We start from the raw sequence: 6,742 nt of genomic DNA on the forward strand, positions 1-6,742 counted from the left end.
TTTCTCTGATGCCATTAGCATGTCTAAAGAATGTATAAGATCAGGATGCAGTGTGTATTTACGGTAGATTACATTTTGCGTTGGCAGTATTTCCACCAGCTTCTCTGGCCAGTACAAAGTAGAACGAGTTGGTTGGTATATGGGAATATTCATGAGCGTCGCTGGGATGTGGAAATTCATCCTGGTAATCTCCCAAGTTGTGCCGTTCGCCAAAATACCACTATCGTCATTATCGTGTAACTCTAATTTTACCATGCCTACAGGTTTTTCATTGTTATACCAATTCATGATTACAATTTCTGCTGCAAAAGCTTAGTATAGCCAATGTGCTCCTACTTTTTAAAAATGAGGCTGTGGTTCCAATATTTCTTTTTAACATTTCATTGCCTCTGTTTTCACCAAAAACAGTTGCACTTCACATGTCTGCATTTCTCTGGCTGGACATATGATGATATTCTCTTTCAAACATTCTTGTAGCTCTCTTAATGTTGTAGGTGTGTGAGTTTTTCATGCTCAGAAATTAGCACCTCTCAGATATTTACTTGTACCCATATAATCAACATTACCCATCTCACTGGACAAGGGTGAACCGTTGTAACTCTCTCTCAGGTGAGATTGTATGGAGATCTGTGTTGAAAATTTCCTTCCACACACAAAAAGTAACCTCGATGAACTGCTATTATTATTATTATTATTGTCATTCATTTACTTACTGCTTTGATTTAACTGTTATTATTATTACTGGTTCAAGGAATTAGTTCTGTAGTATTAAGTCTCTCTAAGAAAACAGACTAGGTCTTTGAAGTGAATAAATAACCAAACATACCTCACTAGACGACGTTTATGTTCAGGGGATTGTGCATGGACGACTAGAGATCTGCTGCATGATGACTGTAAGCTGTACTCGATGTCTCTGCCGGTCGTCGAACTGCGTGCTAAATCTGTAGGAGTCTTAATTGTGGTCCAATTCTCTTTTCTATGGAAGTCTGTCCGTCGAAGTGGATTTGTTTAAAAGTCTTTAAATTAATCATCGTGTAGAGTTCGTAGGTTCCAGCTTCCACAGTCCAAGGAAATGTCTCGTAGGCATGCACAAATATTTGAAAATATGAAACCATAAGATGGAGAAAAATTTACGCAATACACTCATTGTTTATGCTGCCGAGAAATTGGTTTATTGGCTTATTATTCTCGCACAAAATCAGAAAATGCCTTTCAATTAAAGATGACCGTTTAGCAACAATGCATTCTCTCTTAAACCGTGATACATTCGTCAGTACTCATTAAGATCAGAAGCTAGACTATATCTTTTCACAATACTTAACATCGAACCAAAGCTCTCTTAGTTCAAGGCCTAAAGAGAGCGTCAGCGATAATGCTGCTTTCTCGCAGTCACTTGCTTAAAACAGTAATTTGTTCGGTCTCTTTATCTTTTACCCTTGCGTGACACGAATCGCTTCACCACGTAACATCAGTACTGCTTGTTCATCCCTAGCACTGATAGTCGGACCAATGTAAACTATGTTTCTATGTGGTAAAACGTCGCACAGTTTCTTTACGACACGTCTGTCAGGAGTCGTAGTATCGTAAGAAATTCTTTTTGTGATAGCTGAAACCCTGTCATAAATTACTCTGGTGGCAATCATTTCTATATTTACCGCACTGTAGACTGCTACCTGCAACGTCCCCACTCCAGTTCTCATATCGTTGAGCCTATCTTCTAATGCTCGCAATAATGTGGCTACTGCCAATTTGCTGACCATTAAGCTCAGTCGTTTCTATATCTCACACAAATTACCATTCATTGTTTTAATTGTATCACAAGTGGTCTTGCTACATGTTTAACTCACGTAAAATTCTGATATGATTCAGAACGCCCTGCCCTACATTCGACATTTGTGTAACGTGGCCCTCTGCTGTGCTTTTTGCTAGCTCCCGCCATGGTTCGCACTCGCTTAGTCGCGTTATTCACCTGCTGGATATCTTCGTTATACGCTATCCCAAACACCGTTTTTAAGATATTCCCTCCAGTAGAAAACCACCCTCCGTTTCTACAAACTAATGTCCGTTGCACAATATCAGTGATTTGCGTCAGCTGAGCTCTCAGTTTGTCGTACAATAGCCTCCATTTCTGGAACTGATCCTGCACTCGGTGAGAATTTTGTTACCCTGCACTTCCTTATGTAATGCTATGAATGCATCCTCCAATCTGTGACCTTTGCTTCTTATCACCCTTATATCAACGGCCAGCCTCAATGTCCATGTTAATGTCTGGGCAGTTGTTGTGAAAATAACACGCCTATGGAACAGCTGAATCGAAACTGTTGGTGACATGGAGAAACATTAGGATTATCACACATATCCAGTTGTTTCTGATGATCCAGCATTTGAGAAAAGTAGGTTTCGTCGATACCTTCCTCCTTCGAAAATGAGAGTACACAACAAAACAAGTAAGAAATAAGATGTAACCAATACACAACTGTAATGACCTAGGGTAACTAGCACAAATTCAGAATAAACTCGAACAAGAATAGAGAAACACATGCATTACACAGCTCTTAGGCGTAACAGAACTTAATTTAAATACCGTAACTTGTCACGTGAACTTGGTACATAGGATATGCTATGTGCATCCTGCTTGTCCATTGGTATACGCTCTCTGACCTTTTTAGTCGTTTCTTACCAACTGATTCTGTCATCGGGACTTGTAACAACGCTGCCACCATTCCTCTGTAATGGCCTACGGTCATTACAGACCGGTTGTAACTCTGGTTACAACACGATGGATGTTTTAGTCAGAGATAGTACTCCAATATCTATGAGATAAGTCATGTCGATGACATAGCAAGACTAAGTTAAGGAGGACTGGGTATCGCTGAAAAAGAGAATCGCAAAAGTGCCACACACAAGTATAAGTACAGAGTAGGAAGTTGCAAACAAACTCTCGGAAACAGAAGAAAAACTTCAGTAGTTCAACGAAGAAACGAAATAAAATAAGTTCAGATAATGGAAGCAAAACAGCACTATAAATCATTCAGCAACGAAATCAAAAGAAAGAGCAGTGATGCTAAACTGCAGTGTTTGCAATATAAACGTGAAGAAATGGAAAGGGATATGGTCGAAAGGTGGACGAATTTAGAACGTGGAAAATTCAAATCAGCTTTAGGCTGTATTAAAAGAAAGGGTGTCGTAACTAGGAGTAAAACGTGAATTCCAATGTTAAAAGCACAGGAAACAATGGATAGGTGGAAATAGGAAACCGAAGGCCTCTACGAGGGGGAGGAGCTGTCTGCTGTGATAAAGGAAGAAATGAGTGTCGATAGGGACGATCGAATATTAGAGATCAACAGAGTTTTGGAACACTTGCGATCAAATAAGGCAGCAGGGACAGAAAATATTCCTTCGGATCTTCTAAACTTACTGGACAAAGTGGTAAACAAATCACTATTCAGGTTCAAGCAGAATCTCAGAAACATTTCGAAAATTACCATTCTCACAGTCCCAAAGATAATATGGACAGATAAGCGTTATACCAACAGCACAATCAGTTTAACAATTCACACATCCCAGTTTCTGACAAGAATAATATAGACAAGAATGTAAAGGAAAACTGAAACTGTTAGATGACCATCGTTTTGGCTTTAGTAAAGTTGAAGGCAACAAGGAGCCATTTACAAAGTTCCACTTGATAATGGAAGGTATCCTTCAGACAAATCTCGACAACCGTACGGGATTTTTCGCTGCTGGACAACGTAAAATGGCGTAACATTTTTCAGATTCGCAGATAGTAAATTAAGATTTGCTATTGACATTAATGCAACCTTTTACGTAAAATGTGAATTCTTCGAGTGAAATTCTCAATGCAATTTTTGTGCTTATTTAAACATAGCTGTCACTCAGACCGCGCTTTGGACAGTGTGTGACAAAACAATGACCTGGGAAGCTAAGGGTTAAGGGCTGTCCCGTTGAAGACGTCGCTGGAGAGGGGTTCATGGCAGCCCGCTTAAAAACCATTCTTAAGATTGACAATGCCCTCATCGCCCACCTCCCCAAAAACACGCGTGTGTGTGAACACGCGCGCGCGCGGGCGTGTGTTTGTGTTTGTGTGTGTATGTGTGTGTGTGTGTGTGTGTGTGTGTGTGTGTGTGAGGAAAAGAGTTGACTGCAGCTCAGCTCGATGAGCCAAGAAGCCTGCCACTTACGTAAAACTTGCCTTCAACAAGGCTGCCTTGAATCGCTCTCACCTCAAATCCTTCCAAAAGGCCGGCCGGAGTGGCCGTGCGGTTCTAGGCGCTACAGTCTGGAACCGAGCTACCGCTGCGGTCGCAGGTTCGAATCCTGCCTCGGGCATGGATGTGTGTGATGTCCTTAGGTTAGTTGGTTTAATTAGTTCTAAGTTCTAGGCGACCGATGACCTGAGAAGTTAAGTCGCATAGTGCTCACAGCCATTTGAACCATTTGAACCTTCCAAAAGGGATCTACATAACCGTATTCCGGAGTTCCTCCCTTGATCTAACTGACAGCATGTTCAGGAGCCATCGTTAGTCGCAACATCTACTTTTACATACGTATTCCTCAAGGCGCCAGACGGTGCATGTAGTAGCGTACCGCTGCCAAGTCATTCTCTCTCTTGTTCCACTCGCACTGAAGCAACATCCATTTAAGCTTTGTACTATCTCTGATTTCTCTCGTCTTGATGGTCCTTGACTAGAGGTACGGTGGTGGCCGTAGAAACGGTCTGCAGTCTGTCGCAAACACCAGGTCCGCAAACTGTGTCAGTAGTGTTTAGCGAAAAGAATGGCTTCTTCTTTCGAGTAACTACCATGAATGTTTCAATGTATTTCCACAAAACCCGTGTTTTGGTCGAACCTACCAGCATCATACCTAGCAACACGTCTATGAATTGGTTCGATATCTTCCTTTAATCCGAATGGTTCAAATGGCTCTGAGCACTATGGGACTTAACATCTGAGGTCATCAGTCCCCTAGAACTTAGAACTAAATGGCGCTGAGCACTATGGGACTCAACATCTTAGGTCATAAGTCCCCTAGAACTTAGAACTACTTAAACCTAACTAACCTAAGGACATCACACACACCCATGCCCGAGGCAGGATTCGAACCTGCGACCGTAGCAGTCCCGCGGTTCCGGACTGCAGCGCCAGAACCGCTAGACCACCGCGGCCGGCCAGAACTTAGAACTACTTAAACCTAACTAACCTAAGGACATCACACACATCCATGCCAGAGGCAGGATTCGAACCTGCGACCGTAGCAGTCTCGCGGCTCCGGACTGAGCGCCTAGAACCGCGAGACCACAGCGTCCGGCCCAGGAGTGCTAGTTCCGCAAGGTTTGCAGGAGAGCTTCTGTGAAGTTTGGAATGTTGGAGACGAATTACTGGCGGACGTAAAGCTGTGAGGACGGGGTAGGTCAGATGGTAGAGCACTTGCCCGCGAAAGGCAAAAATACTGAGTTCGATTCTCCGTCTGGCACACAGTTTTAATCTGCCGAGAAGATTCAAACCATCTCACACTACGCTGCAGAGTGAAAATTTTATTCACTACAAATAGTATTTAAATGCCTAGGCAAAGGTTGCAACTATAACAAATCGGTCTCCTCCTGTGTGGGAATCACAACGACTGTCCAAGTTTACTTATTTATTCGTTTCTCAAGTAAAGACCTGCTGCCTGTTGTTAAATGGCAGGTCGTACATTGTCTGATTTTACATGTGATATCAAACAAATTCAGTTTTGTAACTAGTACATTTTTTGTTGAAAATTTTTAAAAAAATATAAAAATATAACAAATTATATATAAGTAGAAATGTATCTACACAACTTTGTTTAAACTTTTAGCTAGCTAACACAGATAATGATAATAAATAAGATACATCATAGGTTGTGGGTGTGTTTTAAATTAAAATTAAGAGTGTATTCAATGGAAGAAACAAGAGATGGCAGTTTCACTTAGATACGATGTGACTGTTCTTCCCTTTATACCTTCTACGTGTACGGTTACATCTGTTACATATGTCGTCTTGACAGTGATAATAATTAATTTGATATATTGATTAGTTAGGTTATAATGTGTTTCCGAACTTAAGGTAAGAGTGTGGATTGGGAGTTGATTTAAAATGTCGTAGTCAGGTACATCAGGTGCGAAGGCTTGATAAGTTCGAGCCAGTCACACCTGATGGAGCCAAAGAAGAATATATGTCACATCTTCAGATAGTATTACACGCTATGAAATCGTGTAACCAATAGCTACGTAGAGAGTTACATTTTCAGACTTATTCGATTTAGTGTTATGGAACCTTCGCTTACTTTTTATATGTTTACTCGTCTTCACTCCCTGTGTGTGATGTAGCATCGACTCCATATACAGGGTGTTACAAAAAGGTACGGCCAAACTTTCAGGAAACATTCCTCACACACAAATAAAGAAAAGATGTTATGTGGACATGTGTCCGGAAACGCTTAATTTCCATGTTAGAGCTCATTTTAGTTTCGTCAGTATATACTGTACTTCCTCGATTCACCGCCAGTTGGCCCAATTGAAGGAAGGTAATGTTGACTTCGGTGCTTGTGTTGACATGCGACTCATTGCTCTACAGTACTAGCATCAAGCACATCAGTACGTACCATCAACAGGTTAGTGGTCATCACGAACGTGGTTTTGCAGTCAGTGCAACGTTTACAAATGCGGAGTTGGCAGATGCCCATTTAATGTATGGATTAGCACGGG

This window comes from Schistocerca piceifrons, chromosome 4, assembly GCF_021461385.2.
Source record: "Schistocerca piceifrons isolate TAMUIC-IGC-003096 chromosome 4, iqSchPice1.1, whole genome shotgun sequence".
Classification (NCBI taxonomy): Eukaryota; Metazoa; Arthropoda; class Insecta; order Orthoptera; family Acrididae; genus Schistocerca; species Schistocerca piceifrons.